The sequence below is a fragment of the Phyllostomus discolor genome, chromosome 9, assembly GCF_004126475.2.
Source record: "Phyllostomus discolor isolate MPI-MPIP mPhyDis1 chromosome 9, mPhyDis1.pri.v3, whole genome shotgun sequence".
In the NCBI taxonomy this organism is placed as follows: domain Eukaryota; kingdom Metazoa; phylum Chordata; class Mammalia; order Chiroptera; family Phyllostomidae; genus Phyllostomus; species Phyllostomus discolor.
This window is the reverse complement of record NC_040911.2, coordinates 45,801,142-45,822,156: the sequence shown is the minus strand read 5'-3', so window position 1 is coordinate 45,822,156 and position 21,015 is coordinate 45,801,142. Positions and strand designations below refer to the sequence as shown.

The following is a 21,015-nucleotide window of genomic DNA, read 5'->3' as shown; positions in this document are numbered from 1 at the left end:
AAATGCTGATGGAGACAGTAGAGAATAAGGCTCACAATTTTTGTCATAAGGGGAGAAATATCTACAAATAAAAATACATTATAAAGTGTTTAATGCCATGGCAAAGATAAGTATAGATATAATGAATTTTAAGTAAGATACACTTGGTCTGTTGGGAGCAGAAAATAATAAGTAAGGAAGTCTTTCCTCAAGGATATGAAGTCTCTTAGTTGACTCACAAAGGATGAGTAAGAGAGAGGTTGAAAAAGAGCTGGGTGAGTAGTAGGGAAAGTATTCAAGGTTGAGGGACTAGCAAAAGTGTGGGTCTGAGAAGCAGCAAGCATGTAAGTTTTCCAAACTTCTGCAAGACTCTTGGATTGACTGGAGCACAAGATTGGAAGTGGCCAGGGAATTAATAGGAATAGAGGGAGAAGATGAATTAAAAAAATGTTCAGTAGATTGAAACTCAGCAGAACCTGGTGACACAGTATAGGGTGTGATGTAAAGGGATGAAATGATATTAACTCCTCGGCCTTTGGTTCAGGCAAAGTCAGGCTGGCATTAGCCCCCAAAATGTCTTTCTTTGAATTAGGAAAAGATGCATTTTCTTCTTGGCAGATGGAAATGGCATGTGTGCAGAACCCAGGATGGGTTTCAGCTTCCATTTGCCCCTTAGCTTGATGGTCTTGTGTAGTCCACAATATGAACAACTATAAGGGGCAGATATGGGCCAATGAGTGGCCAGCAATGTCATTAGTGCAATCAGGAAGAGAGGGTAGAATTGGGAGGCAGTGAGAGGGGAAATGATGAACTCAGCTTTGAATATATTCAGTTTGTAACATTTAGGGTCATTTCTTCAGGTGGAAGTATCAGGGAAGAAGTTGGATATATGATTCTAAAATATTTGGGACTATAAATGGTTTAGATCTATTAAATTTTTTACAAATTACATATCTGTTGTAGTTAGAATTATTCAAAGTGAGTGACTTTTTGAATTATAACTTGAATAATACTTGAATAGTACTAGTGGATGGTTGTCTAAATGGTTAGCCTGCTTTACCAGAAAACTCATTCCAAATAATTTTTCGAAGACTGTCTACCACTGTTTATTAATGTACTGCAGAATGGTCTTGATAAATTTGATTGGTACAAAAAATTATTTTCTCTATTCCAGATTGCTGGGCTATGCCTTGTATGACTAAGACATCTTACCAAGATTACCTTTGCTTTGACACTTGAGGACAGTCAGACCATGTGAGTATAGAATCTGTACAGGCAGATTGCAGCGAATCCTAATTGGTTATATCAGCTAAGTAAAAAAACATAAATTTTGTGACAGATAAGACCAAAAGAAATAATGCCTATTTTCTTTGTGATATAAATTCTAGATGAGGTAGAAAATTCATCTCTTTTCCCCATTAATTTAATATTACACTAGGAGCTATAAAATCAACATTGAAATTTTTATGTCAGCTCATTTATTTATCAAGGTATTTATAGAAACCAGTTATAAGAAGTGTAATTGAAAGCATGTTTTTATTTTTAGTTTTGTTTTTGTACTTCTAAAAGAACAAAAACCTCTGAACTTTTTATATGGCACTGTTTTGCAGAAAACACTGCTAAGGAGTGCTAAAGCAGCAATGAAACAGCCCAACAGGAAAAGGAAGCTTAGCATGGATTCCAAAGAGCATCAGAATCAGGATGGGTGCTTGGTAAGATGTCAGTTCCAGAACCCTTCCTTGCAGTTTGTGCTCAGGGTGGGAGTTCACACAGTAATTGTATAGTTAGTGTAACCACGGTGGAGGTGTTTTGTTGAAACTGATTCAGTCTGGTTGAGTTTTATGTATAGTGGTATAGAATATAGGTATCATTACAGTGTGGTGTATTTTAAAAGTTAAAGGAGACCTTTTGTTTTAGAAAGATGGAAGTAATTGATCATTGTCAAGTAAGGGAAAGAGATTGTGAACTACAGAGGGTTGTATTTATCAGGGTTCTCCAGGGAAACAGAACTGGCAGTAGTTGGGAGTCCTGTCACATTTCCTGTTCACAGTTTCTGTCCCTACTTGATAATGATGTATTATATGTATGTGTTTGTAGGTATACATATTTATGGAGAAAGAGAGGGATTGAGATTTATTTCCAAGAATTGACTCATGAAATTGTGGGGGCTGGCATCTGAAATCTACAGGGCAGGTAGGCAGGGTGGAAACCCAGAAAAGAGTTGATGTTGCTGTCTTGATTCCAGAGGCAGTCTGGAGGCAGCGTGCCCTCTTCCTCAGGTGGAATCAGTCTTTTATCTCATAAGGCCTTTAACTGATTGGTTGAGGCCTATCCACAGTGTGGAGGGGAACCTGCTTTACTCAGTCTAGTATTTAAATGTTCATCGTATCTAAAAAACACCTCATAGGGGCATTTTGACAGCTAGAGGGTATAGTGTGCATCATGCCTTTAGTTAGCTGTGCTGTGTGCTTGTGACAACTTTTTGTATTCCTACATATTTCAAGGTGGGCAGAAGTGAGCAGGAGAACGCCATGGTGACTGTGTTCAGCTTAACGGGCCATTAGAGCCTTCTCATTGTGTCATGGGCTCTCATTATTTATCTGGGTGTGGGCGTGGGCATGGGCTTGGGGGACTTCATGTGGACCTTGGTTATACATTCATACATTGCAGTTGGTGAAGTGACACAGTGTTATAAATTCTTTGGTTCAATGCCAGGCTAGGTGTGGTTTGTTGAACTCCACACATTAAATGAGACATGTCAAGTGATGATATGATCTATGTTTGGTTTTAAGATGTTAAATATAGGTCTGTATCAAGCTATAGAGCTGTTTTTCTTCCCACCTCCCTCAGGATCAGCCACACTGGGAGGTAGGGTGATTAATGTGGGGCTGAGGTCCAGTTCCCCTTGGGATCCAGATTGGTTTAATCTCCTAGACCAGTTCCATGAGAATTTAGTGCTGTAAATGTATCCTGGAGAGCTTACCCTCTAAGAGGTTGCTTGGACCAGGCTTTGGGAGTTCTACTCCTGTCTCAGGTTTGTGAGGATGCCATTCTTTTCAGTACTTTTGGTTTGCTGTGTCGTGCCCTCTGAAGAAACAGTATTTGATGTGTTCCAAGTTATTTTTAGATAGTTAATTCTCCAGCAGTGGTCTTCAGACCAGCAGCATCAGCGTCACCTGGGGTTTGTTAGAAATGTAAATCCTTGGGTCTCACTCCAGACTGGGTGAATCAGATACTCTGGAGGCAGAGTTTACCAAGCCCTCCTGGTGATTCTGATACAAGCTCACGTTTGAGAACACTGTCCTAGGGAAATAGCTAGACACATCTCACCTACTAGTTGTGCTGTAGTTATAAGTGATAATGGCTGTTGCATATTTATTTTTTTAGTTTAATATTTGAGACCACCTCTTTTTTCCAACATATTTTCTTCCTTTTCTTAGTATTATTTGTCTTTAAATTATTACTGCCCCTTCACAGCACTTCAGTTATTTTGCCTTATGATATGGATATTTAACCTGCTGTATCTTTTGTATTGGCACAAATCCAAATTTTCTCTTATACCCCGACTCAGTTTCTGACTCAATGGTGATGCTTTTATCATTATTTCCATCCCATTTGGGATTTTCCCTTGCTGAACTCCAAAACTGCTCAATACTTACTCAGGCACTGTTTCAGCATGGTGCCTTGCATAGCTGGATTTCTAAAACTATCTATTGAATGATATTCTCAGTGTTAATGACATATTCATGCAAATGGGCTTCTTTGATCAATAATAAGAAAATGACTTAAAGGACCATATTACTAAATTGAGCTTTGAGGTCTTTGGAACATATAATTATTCTAAAGGATGTCCACATGAGATGATTGAAAAGATGTAACCCTAGCTGGTGTGGCTCAGTGGATTAAGCACCAGCTGTGAACTGAAGAGTTGCAGCTTCGATTCCCAGTCAGGGCATATGCCTGGGTTGCGGGCCAGGCCCCCAATAGGGGGTGCATGAGAAGCAACCACACATTTGATGTTTCTCTCCCTCTTTCTCCCTCTCTAAAAAAACAAATAAATGAAATCTTTTTAAAAAATGTACATTTAGGATGAATTGTGCATTACACTGTCCGTTTGAGGCTCATTGCCAGTTACAGTGTCCTTTTTCATTAGGTAAATTTAATAGTTTAATACAATAAGCAGGTTCACTTCTGTGGCTGCATGCACTGGAGAGAAAGGGGTTCAGTCCTGTTTGAGTTCAGTCACTATAATCATGTTTGAATTTTTATTGAAATGTCAGTAACATCCTTTACTTTCTGTGTTACCCTTGTGATTTTATAAGTGACTTTTTCAGTCAACCAAGCAAAATAGCATGGCAGATTAAATAAAACATCAAACTAATTAACAATTGGATGCATTCTAAACATCTGCTTTTGAAACAGTAATTTAATATCTTAGATATCAAATAATTTTTACGTGCTGATCTTAATGTGTGTCAATGATGTCTTCTTAGACTAATATTTTCTATTTCTTCATAGAATTTCAAAAATATTTATATCTTTCAAAATGGAGGCACATAGTCAAAAATTCAGCACATAGTACAGACAGGTATTAAAATAAGAATGTAAATTCTTTGTTCCTACTAACACATGTTGCTAACCTCTAAATCTTTTCCTAAAGGTGTGACTACTGTTTATATTTTCTTCTGTACCTATATAGGAATCAAAAACAACAACAAAAGCTAAAAATCCCCTAAGCCCTTTATGCACATATTCACACATACATCATGCACACGTGCATTCAAATTGGTTCACATTCTATTTCTTGTTCCATGTCTTGCTTTTTTTGCACTCAAACATGTGTATCTTGGAGATTGAGATCTTGTCATTGTTTTCAATGGTGCACAGTATTTCCTTCTGTGAATGTATCATAATTTATTTTAAAAATGTCCTACTGTAAACATTCAGGTGATTTTTATTTTTGTTGTTATACACAATATTACAACCAGTGTTCTTTCATATATCTTGGCATACTTTTGTAGTTGGTTCATAGATAAAATTTTACCAGTAGAATTATCCTGAAGAATACGTGCATTTAAAGTTTTGATAAGCCTTTTATATCATCTTCTAAAGAAATCATCCCAATTTATACTTTCTATGACAGTATCTGTGAGAGTGCCTCTTTACCTTAAAATTTGTGACATCTTTGTTTTTTTTAAAACCTACTGAGTAGATGAACTTCCACTTATGACACTCATCTTTAGGGTGCTGCCATAGTCTTGAAGTCAAGTGCTTCCCTGCCCTGTTAGACTTCTTAACATATGCTCTCTCCTGACATCCAAAACAAACGCAAGTGTTATTTATGGTGCTGTTTGCCTGCCTTTTCCACCCACCACCTTTAGAATTGACTGGGATGTGATAAGAAGGAAACTAAGCTTTGTGGGTTTTTTTTCAAGGTGATTTCATAGATGTTTGCTGTGTACCTGGCTGTTCTGGGCATTAAAAGTATATGTAGGCTATAAAATTTCAAATTTCTTAAAATGCAGCTTTCTCAAATAAGAAATTTTATTTGTCTATACAAGTATAGAGTATGTAGTCTCTAACTGTGTATATAAATATCTGATAAGGAAAAAAATGTTAGCAACCATTCTTCCTCTCCTGCTGAATTCCTCAAAATTTATGAATCTATATGTAACTGATGAATTATGAGCTTTGATAAATGGAAATACAAGACATTATATATTGTCTAAAGGGTCTTAGTATTGCTGAATGAAAGAGCAATAACTTGTTTAGAGTAATGCAGTACAACTAAGTACTTAAGCACATTAGTGCTGTAAGGCACATTCAACCTTCAGAAAAAGGTGGGATCATTTGGGGCTTGTGTCTGACCTTGAATGATAAAAAGTAGGATGTATATGTTTAATGCTTTTATTTATTTAATAAGTAAAATATTTATGTATATTTAATTCTATTGTAACAAATGACACTTAAATCTAAACTGGCAAAATGTTATATGAGAGAATACAACTTATTTGCATTTTAACATCCAGGTGCTCTCTCTAGGCAACTAAACTTGAGAGGTAAGAAAGTTGAAGGGTATAGCAGGGATCATCTGGGCCAAGGAGCAGCAAGAGCAGAGGAATGGGGTTGACAGCAAATATGACATATGTGATATGATGAGATTATAATGACTTGAGCAGATGTTGCTCTTGGCAGTTTTGTAAAATGAGTGTTGGGCCGTGGGGTCAGAATATTTGCATTTTAGTTTTTGGCTCTGGTGATCATTAGTTCTCTGACCAAGGACAAGTCCTTCACCAAACTGGGGGCTCAGCTTCTTTGGTTGTAGAACAAGACCCTTAGATTAGAAGATATTTAAGGGTCTTTCCAATTCAATAACTCTGAGCTATGGTACACATGAAGTAGTAAGATGACTAGGGTGGATCTGGGTGGTGGAGCTTAGAGCATCTTAAAGGCAGAGCAGAAGGAGTTATACTTGATATTGTGGCAGCTGTACTTGATAGACTGACAAGATAGGCCATGGTTGCCTTCAACTTGGGCATGGAGTAATGAGATCTATTTCATAATATTCTTTTTTTATATATTTTTATTTTTGGGATATATTTTATTGTTTATGCTATTTCAGTTGTCCCAATTTTTCCCCCTTTGCCCCCCTCCACCCAGTATCTCCCATTCCCTTCCGCAGCACCCACCCCTCCTTGGCTCATATCCATGGGTTGTGCATATAAGTTCTTTGGCTATGCCATCTCCTATACTGTTAACATCCCCCTGCCTATTCTGTAGCTACCTATTTGTACTTCTTTTTTTAAAATATATTTTATTGATTATGCTATTACAGTTGTCCCATTTCCCCCCTTCACTCCCCTCCACCCTATATACCCTTTCCCACCCATATCTCCCCCTTTAGTCATGTCCATGTGTCATACTTATAAGTTCTTTAGCTTCTACATTTCCCATACTGTTCTTATCCTCCCCCTATCTATTTTCAACCTACAATCTATGCTACTTATTCTCTGTACCTTTTCCCCCTCTCTCTACCTCCCACTCCCCTGTTGCTAACCCTCCATGTTATCTCCATTTCTGTGGTTCTGTTCCTGTTCTAGTTGTTTGCTTAGTTTCTTTTGGTTTTGCTTTAGGTGTGGTTGTTAATCATTGTGAGTTTGCTATCCTTTTACTATACATGTTTTTTCTGTATCTTCTTTTCTTAGATAAGTCCCTTTAACATTTCATAAAGTAAGGGCTTGGTGATGATGAACTCCTTTAACTCAACCTTATCTGAGAAGCACTTTATCTGCCCTTCCATTCTAAATGAAAGCTTTGCTGGATACAGTAATCTGGTTTATAGGTCCTTGTCTTTCATGGGTTGGAATACTTCTTTCCAGCCCCTTCTTGCCTGTAAGGTCTCTTCTGAGAAATCAGCTGATAGTCTGATGGGAACTCCTTTGTAGGTGACTGTTCCCTTATCTCTTGCTGCTTCTAGGATTCTCTCCTTCATTTTTACCTTGGCTAGTGTAATTATGATGTGCCTTGGTGTGTTTCTTCTTGGGTCCAACTTTTTTGGGGCTCTCTGAGCTTCCTGGACTTCCTGGAAGTCTATTTCCTTTGCTAGAATGGGGAAGTTCTCCTTTATTATTTGTTCAAATATGTGTTCAATTTGTTGCTTTTCTTCTTCCCCTTCTGGTACCCCTATAATTCGGATGTTGGAACATTTAAAGATGTCCTGGAGGTTCCTAAGCTTCTCCTCATTTTTTTTGAATTCTTATTTCATCATTCTTTCCTGTTTGGTTGTTTTTTTTCTTCCTTCTGGTCCACTCTATTGTTTTGAGTCCCAGTTTCCTTTTCATCACTATTGGTTCTCTGTTCATCTTCCTTCATCTCTTTTATGGTAACCGGCATTTTTCGTCTAATTTGCACCCAAAATCAACCAATTCTGTGAGCTTCTTGATCACCAGTGTTTTGAACTGTGCATCTGATAGATTGGCTATCTCTTAGTCGCTCAAAAGGATGAGTCCTGGGGCATTGATCTGTTCTTCTGTTTGAGACATGCTCTCTCTCTCTCTCTCTCTTTTTTTTTTTTTTTTTTTGGTCTGGTTGCTCCTGTTATGGTGAGGGGTGGAGCCTTAGGTGTTCACCAGGGCTGGTCACCCCAGTCACTAGATTGTGACGTTGTATGTGGGGGCGGGGGCGGGGGGGGGGGCGAATAATGGCGGTAGCTCCATTCTCCTGGGACCTCAGTCCCTTCTCTGGGATCCTGGGTTGCTCACTCTGCCCTGGTCCACAATCGCTGCCTCACTGGGTCTGCCAGCTGCCGCTTGAGTACTCAAGGTCCACCTGCTTCGATCTTGTGTGCCCCACATGCCTTTCGCACTCCCTGTTGCCTTATGCACCCAGTTTGCCCTGTTCTCCGTGCGCCTTGACCGGCACCTGGCTGCTCCTCTCCACCCCTCCTACTGGTCAGGATGAACGGGTCTACTTCAACTTCTTGGCTGTTCTACTTCCATTCAGATAAATTCTCTGTCAGTTCTGGGTGTTATTCAGCCTCTAAATTGTTGTTGTTCTAATCTTGGTCGTGCGTGGAGGTACGGTGCATCCACCTATGCCTCCATCTTGCTGGAAGTCCTCTATTTTGTAATATTCTTAAATAGATATTGAGAAATTGTTTAGGGTGGGATTATTTTAGTTTTTCTTTTCTTTTTAGTTTCTTATTTTCAGTAGTTCTAAGTTTTTTATTATTTTGTTACCCTATACATGACTAATAATAGTTTGTATCAGCCAATGAAATTCATTTATATGTGGAGGACTTATAGAAAGGTGTTAATAAGGGTATTTTAGATATTTTCCCCTTTTTTTGTTTTATAAATCTTAGGAAACACCATTTTAAAATACACCTGGGATTTTTATTTTATTTTATTCAGGTATGGTGAGGCTAACAGATCATGAGACAGCTGCCATTGAAAAGAGAGTTTGTAGCTCACATTTCCTAAGAATAGGGGGCACGTCACAGGATGGAGGACCATTTGGGGAAGGACCAAAGTTGGTCAGGAGGCAGAAGGAGTGAAGGGAAAATGTAGACAAAAAACCTTTATTGTGTTTTTTATTTATTTTTTATTTTTGAAATTTTAATTTTAAAGTATTTTTATTGATTATGCTACTATAGTTTTCCCAATAGTTCCCCCTTTATCCCTCATCCACCCTGCATCCCCCAACCCTCCAATATGAACTAAGGTTTTCCCCCGCTTAGTTCACATCCATGTGTTGTACATATAAGTCCTTTGAGTCCTCTGTTTCCTATACCATTTTTTATCTCCCCCTGTCTATTTTATACCTACCAATTATGCTTCTTCTTCCTTGTACCTTTCCCCCCCATTTCTCCCTTCCTCCACCCCACTGAAATCCCTGCATGTGATGTCCATTTCTCTGATTCTGTTCCTGTACTGGTTGTTTGCTTAGTTTTTGTTTTTGTTGTTTTTTTTTTCTTTTAGGTTCAATTGCTGATAGTTGTGAATTTGTTATTTTTATTGTTCATATTTTTTATCTTCTTTTTCTTAGATAAGTTCTTTTCACATTTCATATAATAATGGTTTGGTGATGATGAACTCCTTTAACTTGACCTTATCTGGGAAGCACTTTATCTGCCCTTCCATTCTAAATGAAAGCTTTGTGGGACAGAGTCATCTTGGATATTGGTCCTTACCTTTCATGACTTCAAATATGTCTTTCCAGCCCCTGCAAGGTTTCTTTTGAGAAATCAGCTGATAGCCTGATGGGAACTCCTTTGTAGGTAAGTCTCTCCTTTCTTCTTGCTACTTTTAAGATTCTCTCCTTATCTTTAATCTTGGGTAACTTAATGATGATGCACCTTGATGTGTTCCTGTTTGGGTCCAACTTCTTTGGGACTCTCTGGGCTCCCTGGACTTTCTGGAAGTCTGTTTCTTTTGCCAGATTGGGGAAGTTTTCCTTCATTATTTGTTCAAATAAATTTTCAATTTCTTGCTGTTGTTCTTCACCTTCTGGCACCCCTATAATTTGGATATTGGAATGTTTCAGGCTGTCCCAGAGGTTCCTAAGTCTCTCTTCGTTTTTTTGAATTCTTGTTTCTTCATTCTGTTCCTGCTGAATGTTTATTTTTCTCTTTTGTTCCAAATCATTGCTTTGAGTCCTGGTTTCCCTCCTGTCACTGTTGGTTCCCTGAATATGTTGCTTTATTTCATTTTGGGTATCTTTCATTTGTTCTTTCATTTATCAGACAAGCTCAATCAGTTCTGTGAGCATTTTGATTACCAGAGCTTTAAATTCTCCAACAGATAGTTTGGATATCTCCTCTTCGCTTAGCTGGCTTTCTGAAGTTTTGCTCTGTTGTTTCATTTGGGCTCTATTTCTTTGTTTGGGGCACCTGTTAAGTTGTAAGGGGGTGGGGCCTTAGGTATTCACCAGGGCAGGGCAACCCTCCTTGCTGCTCTGCATTGCTGCCTGTGGGGGAGGGGCCATAGAGGGAACAATGCAGCTTGCTTACTGGGCTCTAGCCCACTTTCTAAGGAACTCTTGTGTGAGACAGGGCGTTTCTCCCACTGTGGCAACTGCCATAGTCCACAGTCAACTCTGAGTCTCAGTTTTGCCTTCAGCCAGCTCTGCCCATTAGGTTGGTCACCTCTCTGAGGTTTTTCTGAGCAGGTCCCACGGTGTGGTCTGGTGCGTTGTCATGGATTCTTAGTGGTCTGGTTCTATTTGACTGTTTCTTTAATTCCTTGGTTGTTGGAGTTCCACGCAATTTGATTTTTCTGGCACTTCTGGTTGCTTAGTGATTTTAGATTGGCTGTTATCCTCCTTTTGGTTATGCAAGGAAGTGAAGGGTTTCTACCTATGCCTCTATCTTGGCTGGAACTGTTTATTGTGTTTTTTAAAGGGAGCAAAGAATGGGCAAGGCAAGCCAAACATGTGTAGGGTGGTCTGGGTTAATCGTTTTCTTGGTCTTTAGTATAGGGACCATCTCTGCTTGTCTAATACCTGGCTGATTTAGGGCATGAGGATAGTGTCCCAGACTGCCAGAGCCTGCAAAAAGAGGCCAGTGGGATATGACCAGGATTGGTTGATTGGCATATCAAAGACCTGAAATGCCAGCAAGTTGTTTTGCTGTCTCTAGGAATTAGCTCTCTCTGAGAGAAACAATCCCTCCTCTGTCCAAAGGTCCCCCAAATGTCAGAGCATCATAAAATATAGAAAATTTTTAAAAATACATGATTAATACAAATACTATAGAGATATTTAATTTAGAGACTAGCTGTGTTAATGAGTGTTTGAACAAAATGAGAACATTTCCTTCTCTCTGTCTGGATCTGAATTCCAGTAGGGCAATGGAAAGTAATCCTTTCCTGAATGTTCATCTGAAAGGTTAGTTTCATTTATCTTCAGTTTATATCCCACATTGAACCACACCAAAAGAAAATTAGAAAAGTGGACTTGAAACAGCAGGTGAAAGTTACATAGTAGTTTATTACTGGAGTTATTAAATAGGATTTCAGTGTTTTCTATAGTTCATGAAACCAGCAGATTTCACCCTCTGTTCTTGTGGAAGAGGAATAGCAGGGTGCCCCAAAGTCTTTCATTGCTGCAGGGACTCTGTCTGATAGTGCAGGAAAGGGGGGCACTATCTGACAATTCCGAGGCAATGACTTCAAACTGCCCAACACAAATCAGTGGTGAAAATCCTGTGCTTTGCTTCCCTGATTGGAATTCATAGTTAGGGAAATGTAGACACTGATTAATTAGAATACATCACTGTAACTTGTAGGAAAGTATATGATGCCTCCAGGGCCATTTTAGTGGTTTTCCCTACTCATAATCCTCTCTTCTGAAATCATGGATTTAAAATTGACAAATGGAAATGTACCACTGCAGAGACTTATTTTCTGTTCCTCAAATCATTCTCTCCTATTTTTTAGAGCACTGTTTCTCCCCCCCTCAAATTATTTTCAGTTTTGAGAACTAAAGTTCGAAACCTGAGAAATAGTAATGGTTTTATTTTTCTCAATTCATATGATTTCCTTATATGTTCTGTCTGTGAGGATTGGGTAAACTGCTCATTTTTTCTTTTGGTTTTTAAAAATTAATTATCTATTTGTTAATAGCAGTATTGACTTATTACATTTATGAAATGATTAATTAACTCAGACAGAAGCAAAGAGTGTTAAAGGCTGGGAGCTTTGGAGAACATTTAGTCCAGTTCTCTTATTTTACAGACAAGAGAAGTCAGGTCCAGAGAGTATGTGTCATTTGCTCATCAGATCCAGAGAAAACAGCACTTTAGGGGTGGGGTTGGGATTTGGCCTCAGGTTACCCTACTCCAATTTCAGCATTTTTTTCTGCACTACTGTATGATATTAAATCCTTTCTTATTTGCAAAATTATTAAAAAAACATTAGATCAGTATATAATAAGGGAAATGCAGATATATTTTGAAATATAAAACTATGGTTTTTGATGTGTATATCTATAACCTTGATACATCTAAAAAACATATGGATATAAAGAAATCCAGTAATTTAACTCCGAAGTGAGAGGTAATTTATTTTTTGGGGGAATGTATTTCTTCTATCTAGGCAGAATTTCAATAGCAAATAAAGAAGTGTTAACCAAACACCCTAGTCTACTAACTGAGTGACAGACAGCATATTATATATTTCTTTTTATATTTGAATGATACAGTGATTATAAAAATGATTCGGTAGCTGTTGTGCTCACATAATCAACTCTTGAATACTATTTTTTGTTACCATTTCAGTTTTTTGCAGTAGAACCTTTATGAGAAAAGACTTACGTTGTTTTGAATTATGTAAATTTCCCATGTATTGAATGGGGTAAAGAGCTATCATAGAAAATTAGATCTTATTCAGTTCATCATTTTGCATGTGGCAGAAGAAGGGTGGATAGGATTGGGTTATTGCTTTCCCATGCACCAACCTCCCCCCACTCCCCACCCCCACCCCCCAGTAATGACAGCCATTTGACTCATTGTGTGGCCCACAGACCTTCAGCAGAATCATCATCTGGGGGTTTGTTGGAAAATCTTAATCTTGGGCTCCACTCCAGACCTATGGAATAAAGTTCTGCCTTTTAACAAGATTCTCAGGTGGTCATATACATGCTCAAGTTTGAGAAGCACTGGGTTATAGTGCATTTTACCAGGATGCTACCTTATTAATTGCACAAAGATATCTGTGATAACTTTGAATGTGAAATCTGCCAGGCAGAACGTACTGTTCTTGAACTTTGCATTCATGCCTTCATTCAGTAGATGTTTGTTGAGCTAGACTAGGTGTTAGGCTGTGTTTGAGGATAAAAGGTTAAGACACTGTCTGCTTTCAGGAAATTCATCAAAGTGGGCAAGACCAGTAAAACACATAATGGTGGTGCAATGTGATAGGCCCAATAATAGAGATTTGTGTAGGATACTTCCAGGCTTCAGAAGGTTACTCAACTTAGCGTGAGGAGGAGGAAATAAAATTAAAGAAAGTTTCCTGAGCTGACTCCTAAAGGAAAAATAGGTGTGTATTAGTTTTGTATTGCCACATAACAAATTACTACAAACTTAACGACTTCAAACACTCATTTATTATTATTGCACATTTTCTGTAGGTTAGACATCCAGGTATGGCTTATATGGATTCTCTGCTCTGGGTCTTAAAGGGTAAAATCAAAGTATTGGCTTGGCAGAGTTACTCTTGGAGCTCAGTGGCCTCCTCCCAGCTCATGTAGTTGTTGGCAGAATTCTGTTCCTTGTAGTTGTAGGATTGCTTTCTTGCTAGCTGATAAGCTGGGGCCACTCTTGGCTCCAACAGGCCCTGTAGTTCCTCTCTACATGGTCCTCTTACAACATGGCAGCCCACTTTTCCAAGGCCAGCAGGAGACCCTTTTATTCCAGTCAGCTGAGGTGGAGTCATATATGGTAATACAACTAGGGAGTTACTGTGCCACTACCTTTGCTGTGGTCTAGAAGCAAGTGTCAGATTTCACCCCACTCAGGGGAGGAGATTCTACAAGGGCATGGTTCATTCGGGGTCATCTGAGAACCTTCTCTGCCAAAAAGGGATTAAGCTGGTGGAGGAGAAAGTATGGGTGAAAAAAGCTGCAGAGTGAGTTCAGGGTACTTTGCAGGGGGTAAGAAGAGGCTTTGAGTATAAAATGATGAATTCATCTTGTAAGTATTTAGTTTTAGGAGCTTGTAGGGCATCCAGATGAAGCTTTACCCAGGGACTTTGGATCTACACATTTGAAACGATGGAGGGAGTTATAGATCCATTGGTTGTCATGTTTGTGAAACTGACAGTGGACTGGATGGCATGGGGGGGGGGTGACAGACACAGACAGTAGGTGAGATGGAGCCTCAGAAGAGTGGCCATGTTAGTTTGCTTAGGGAGAGGGGCTGAGGCAGGCAGGCGAAGGTGAGCCCAGAGCAGTGCAGGGAGAACAGGAACTGCAGTGCTATCAGTCAGGGTGAGAATGTGGTAAGGAGCAGGAAACAGCAGAGTAAACCCAGTCTTTCCTTTGTCCTCAATCACCCATTCAGCAGGTGGTGGACTGTCAAATGATGGCTAGTCAGTGCATAAACATCAGAAATTGTATTCGATGATGTTTACCCTGAAAACCCAGCACAGTTCTTGGCCTATAAATGCATTTAATAAGTAAAAAAAAAATAGATAATTATTTCAGTTCAGGTTTTAAGATCTTGACTTTTCTTTTGGAATTCTTATTTCATCAGAGATTTTGTTCATTTGAGATATGTTTCTTCAGGCAGTAAACACAAATAGGCAGGCTAACTTAATATTAAATACAGGATATGTCTTAGCAATTCAAAATCTGGCAAAATAACTGTAATAGCTACCATGAGAGCCTACCATATGTCATGTGCTGTAATAAGGCTTTACCTGTGGATCTCTAATTCTTAAAATGATCCAGTAAAGAAGTTATGATTATCTTCTTATTAACTTATGATTATCTTAAGACACAGATTAGGAAACTGAGGCTCACAGAGAAGTAAAGGCAGTGGTACTGGACTAGAAGAACTAAACAAATGAAGAGACAAGCCAGGAGGAGGAGGAAATGCTCATGGAGTTTGGTGTATAATACACACATCCTAGGCAGATGAGCAGGAGAAGAACTATTCAATAAGTGGTCTTGGGACAACTGAATGGTTTACCTGGGCAAAAATATTGTGACTTTACCTCATATCGTGTCCTAGAACAAATTCAGATTTATCAAAGGTTTAAATGTAAGAAATAAGCTATAGGTGTAACAGACAAACAAAGGGGAAGGCTTATGATCTGGGAATTAAGAAGAATCTTCTGTTACCTAAATCTAGAAGCCATAAAGGAAAACTGTTATAGTTTCATTTCTTTTGGTCCACAGGCTGGTGCTCAATCCACTGAGCCACACAGCCAGGGCAATAGTTTCATTTTTTAAAAGAAACAACAAAAATCTCTGCATATTAAAAACTGCCATAAGAAAAGGGGAATGATAAGCTGGAAAAAAATAAATGATGCATTTCATACTGTAGAGAAAGGAATAATCTTTCTGATTTATTAAGAACAAAATATGAATAATTATTCCAACAGAAAAATGGACCAAATATATAAAGAGCTATTTCATGGAAAAGGAAATACAAATGGCTTTTTAGTACACAAAGTAATCTTCAACTTCCTCATAGTGAAACAAGTATAAATTAAAACTAGAGTTAGATATCATATTTCACTTGCCATGTTGGCAAAATTCTAAAAATTTGATAACACACCCTTTCCTCCCGGCAGTGGGAAAACAGGCCTTGATCTGAGGCTTAGGGCAGAGCGCTAAGCGCAGGGCTCTGCGAGGTTTGGTGGAGCAGCTCCTGTGGAGCCCAACTTGGTGGTGCTTCTCAGCAGGAAAATGCAAGCCTCTACTTCTGAGAAGTCATTCCATAGATATCCTTGCACATATACCAAGGACATATGTGCTGATTTTTCACTGCAGCTTTATATGATTGGAAAAAAGATAGGAAACAACCTAAACATTCATGAATATGAAGCCAGCTAAACAAATCATGTAATATCCAGTCAGGATAATGCTGTGTAGCTATGGAAGTACAATGCTCTTCATAACATGATAATGATCTCTGAGGTATTTGTTAACTGAAAGAGAAGTGGAAAACAATATTATGATATGATACCTTTTGTGCATAAGAGCAGGAAAATAAAATCTATATGTTTCCTTGTATACGTATAAAGAAAATTTTGCAAGAATATATTAGAATCTAATAACAGTAATTATGAGTTGGCCAGATGGGGGAGGACAGGTAGGAAAGTTTTCACTGTTTTATTTGTTTCTGTGTACAGGAGTACATTTTTACTTTGAACCAAATGAACTCAAAAACTAAAATTACATATACAGAAAAACAGCAAGCTAAGGCATCTCAGTGAATCTGTCACACTCAGATGTGGCTTTGTAGGCAAATGGCAGCCTGACACAGTCATTTTCAAACTTGTTGGTTTGCTTTACCCACCAATAAGGAAACTTTGTTATTTTATCTTGATACATGTGGTTTATTTGTCTATTTAAGAATTAAATGTTTTACTTAGTACATTAAAGCCATGGCCTAAAAAAGAAACTAAAATAGTATAATATAAAAATGAAATTAATATTATTTTTTATTACTTAAAGATGAGTTTTCCCTCACCAAAATATTAATATGCATGATTCTTTCTTGGAAGCTTGATTCAAAACATTTTGTTACCATTATCTGAAGTCAGTGTTTTTAGGTTTGGTTTTAACTAATGTCATAGCTAGGATCCTGGCTTTTCTAGAATTGAGGGGTCGCTCAGGTATGGGACTTCAGTGCTGTGGTCAGGTCATTCCTGAAAAAATGATAGTCAGTCACCCTAGTCATAGCTTAAAAAGGCCTGTCACAAAGATACAGAGGAATACACTGAGGAGATGGTTGTTGGATACAATTATTAAATCACTGAAAAGTGCCATCCATCAGTAATGTGAAGGCTTTTGTATATTGCAGCTGCTGAATTTTCACCTTCTCTGATGACAGTCACTTTTCCTGGGAACTAATCAAAAGTATTACATATTTATATTTCCTTTCTTTCCTTTAAATATACTTTATTGATTATGCTATTACAGTTGTCCCTTTATTCCCCTCCGTCCTGCACACCCCCTCCCACCTACATTCCCCTTCCCTTCCTTAGTTCATGTTCATGGGTAGTACATATAAGTTCTTTGGCTTTTACATTTCCTATACTATTCCTCACCTTCCCCTGTCTATTTTCTACCTACCATTTATGCTACTTATTCTCTGTACCTTTCCCCCTTTCCCCACCTCCCCTTCCCCACTGATAAACCTCCATGTGATCTCTATTTCTGTGATTCTATTCCTGTTCTAGTTGTTTGCTTATTTCATTTTTTGTTTTTGTTTTTGTTTCAGGTTCAGTTGTTGATAGTTGTGAGTTTGTTGTCATTTTACTGTTAATATTTTTTATCTTCTTTTTTTTAGATAAGTCCCTTTAACTTATAATAAGGGCTTGGTGATGATGAACCCCTTTAACTTGACCTTATCTGGGAAGCACTTTATCTGCCCTTCCATTCTAAATGATAGCTTTGCTGGATAGAGTCATCTTGAATGTAGGTCCTTGCCTTTCATGACTTCAAATACTTCTTTCTAGCCCCTTCTTGCCTGTAAGATTTCTTTTGAGAGATCAGCTGATAGTTGCTTACAAAAGAGTTCCCATGAGACTATCTCCTTTTTCCTGCTGCTTTTAAGATCCTCTCCTTATCTTTAATCTTGGGTAATGTAATAATGATGTGCCTTGGTGTGTGCTTCCTTGGAGCCAACTTCTTTGGGACTCTTTGAGCTTCCTGGACTTCCTGGAAGTCTATTTCCTTTGCTAGATTGGAAAAGTTCTCTTTCATTATTTTTTCCTTCTGGCACCCCTATGATTTGGATGTTGGCACATTTAAAGTTTTCCTGGAGGTTCCTAAGCCTCTCTTCATTTTTTAAAAATTTTTTTTTCATTTTGTTCTGGTCGAATGTTTCTTTCTTTCTTTTGCTCCAAACCATTGATTTGAGTCTCCATTTCCTTCCTGTCACTGTTGGTTCACTGTACATTTTCCTTTATTTCATTTTTCATAGCCTTCACTTGTTCCTCTATTTTGTGACTATACTCAACCAATTCTGTGAGCATCCTGACTACCAGTGTTTTTTTTAAAAGATTTTATTTATTTTTAGAGAGAAAAGGGAGGGAGAAAGAGAGAGGGAGAGAAACATCAATGTGCGGTTGCTGTGGGCCGTGGCCTGCAACCCAGGCATGTGCCCTGACTGGAAATCGAACCTGCGATGCTTTGGTTTGCAGCCCGTGCTCAATCTACTGAGCTACACCAGCCAGTGATTACCAGTGTTTTGAACTCTGCATCTGATAGATTGACTGTCTCTTCATCACTTTGTATTTTTTCTGGAGCTTTGAGCTGTTCTTTCATGTGGGCCATTGTTTTTGTCTTGGTGCACCTGTTATTTATTAAGGGGCTGAACCTTAGGTTTTCACCGTGGAGGAGCTACCCACATTATTGTGTTTTGATGCTGTATGTGGGGGAGGGGTCCAAGAGGGAACAGTATGGCTTGTTCAGTTATAAGCTGGCTTTCAGTCACTTCCCCCACTACCCACAAGAAAATTGGGCCCTTCCGGTGTTGATTCCTGGGTGGGTGGGCTTGTGTACATTCTAGAACCCTGTTGGTCTCTCCAATGAACTCTCCTTTGAGGCTGGGAGTTTCTCTTGCTTGCTGCCTTAACCCCCACAGGTGTTTTCAATCACAGGTTTGAGGCTTTATTTCCCTGCACTGGATCCCTGGGTTACGTGGTCTGTTTTGCTGCCCAGTTGTGTATCCTGGTTTATCTGCATGCAAATATGGGACCACTCTTTCCACAATTTGCAGCCTTTCCAGGTCTGCCAGCTGCTGCCTTGATCACCAACCACAGCCTTGCCACAAGTCCTCTTTGCCCAGCTGCCTGTCTCCACCCTGCCTACTGGTCTGGATGAGTGTGTCTTCTTTAACTCCTTGGTTGTCGAACTTCCATACAGTTCGATTTTCTGTCAGTTCTGGTTGTTTTTTGTTTTTAAATTTGTTGTTGTCCTTCTTTTGGTTGTGCAAGGAGGCACAGTGTGTCTACCTATGCCTCCATCTTAGCCGGAAGTCCTACATATTTGTATTTCCAAAAGTGAGTTCAAAGCTCAGGAAACCCTTCATTGGGACAATTTTTAAAATGCGAAATTGCTTCCCAATTTTTGAGGGTTTCTGTAAGTGAATTTTTGTAAGGGGCATACAAAATTATGGCCACAAAATTATGTAAATAAAACATCTGTCTAGATATACATTAACAAATGCTCTTTGCTATTGTGAGTATCTTTCAGAATAGAAGTGATTCCCCTGGTCTTTGCTAAAGATTGCTGTGGGAGTGTGCCTGATGCACTGCTCGCTCCATGGAGGGAAGCTCTGCCATCTCCTTGTTGGTTTCTTGGACTGTCCTTCATGTTTGGTCTGTATAGTTTCTTCCCAGGAATCTTTGAAGTCATTTGTCCATTCTGTGAGGGTCAGTTTGGCTAAAATTAGATAATGTTATCTTAACTGAGCCTTGTAAATGTGGCAGTTCCTGGTATGCTGAAAGCAAAGGTAGGAAGGAGGACTTAGCTCTGTTGTGGGACGTTGTGGGACGTGCCTCTTCTATTAGCATGTGTCTAGCATGACTGTCAGACCCAGGGATCCTGTTAGGAAAGTGCTCTTGTCAATATTAAATGCCAGTGAACTTGACCTTCTCTTGTATTTTAGCCAGCAAAGAATTAAGACAGCAACGGGTAATGGAGTTTTCCACCCCAAAACATGCCTGGTTATTTTCAAGAAACAAAAGACTCAGGAAAAGGCTTTGGGCTCTCCCACTAACTGCCCACCAAAATTTAGGACCTGCTCTGGGAAGGGAGTTTTATCATGGGTAACTATGATTTAATGTGAACTGGTGTGATAGACAGGGAGGAATCTAGCAAGGCCCCTTTGAACAAAGTCCTCTCTATGTTTGTTGTTAGAGATGGACCAGAAAACATTTACCGAACATTACTGTTCTGTCTGCATTTGAATTGCCCTCCTGGCCTTCGAAGTCCCAAACTACTACCTTTCTGCCCTTTTCTTCTTAGCCAAAGATGTTATATAAGCCTTAACTGCCCTTCTGTCCTTGGGTCTCATATTTTATGGAACTGTTATAAGCACATACACAGTAAGGTAGGTCATTTTCTCCTCTCAATCTGTTTCATATCATTTTGATTATTAGTCTGGCCAGAAGAACTTGGAGGGGCAGGAGGAAAATTATGTTTCTCCCACAACAGTAGTAAAGGGTCCTTCCCGTGTCTGAATGGGTCATTGTGTGCCCCTCCTGGGGCCAGAGCACCCACCTCCAGGGCACTGGCTGCTGATCTGTTGTCCCCTTCATTACAGTGCTTTCCATGGCTTGGTTTCCTGCAGACAGGGAAGTTAGTTTTCGGTGTTTCAAACAATCAACCAAAAATACAGTCTAAACCAGATTTTCTGTGTTCTAGGAGCAAAGCCCAGAGGAAGAAAAGCCCAGGGATGGTGCAGCGCCTTTGAGTCACGGTAATGACCACCACCCTTTATAGTTCAGTCACAATGAACAACTTTTAATGAAGCTTTTATTAGATAGCTTTAGTTGTCTTAGTTTTATTAATTTAAGTGTATAATATTATTTATCAACAGTGTGCTACATACTCTTCTGTAGACTTTATCAGTGTCATCTAAGATTTTCAAATTCTGCATGGGGCAAAAGAAGGTTTAGAGTTGTGAGTATGCAAAACACAGGTTTATTCTTGTATTACTGTTTATTAACTATTGTATTATTTTCCACATGAACAATTGTAAACCTGCTTTTGCCCCACCCCTATATATACATCAAGAAAAAGCTTGAAGCTCATAAGAGCTTTAAGTAAAACAACTTTTGATTTGTAAACTTTCCC

The 21,015-nt window shown here is 38.9% G+C and overlaps 1 long non-coding RNA gene across 1 annotated transcript in view; it reads left to right on the top strand.

Moving 5' to 3' along the window:
- LOC118496722 overlaps positions 1 to 20,643 on the top strand; it is an 89,746-nt gene extending 69,103 nt beyond the window's left edge. Inside the window, exons 2-4 of the long non-coding RNA XR_004899279.1 lie at positions 1,154 to 1,237; positions 1,590 to 1,691; positions 20,584 to 20,643. This is a non-coding gene — a long non-coding RNA (uncharacterized LOC118496722). The remainder of the gene's footprint in view (positions 1 to 1,153; positions 1,238 to 1,589; positions 1,692 to 20,583) is intronic.
- The last annotated feature ends 372 nt before the right edge of the window (positions 20,644 to 21,015 follow it).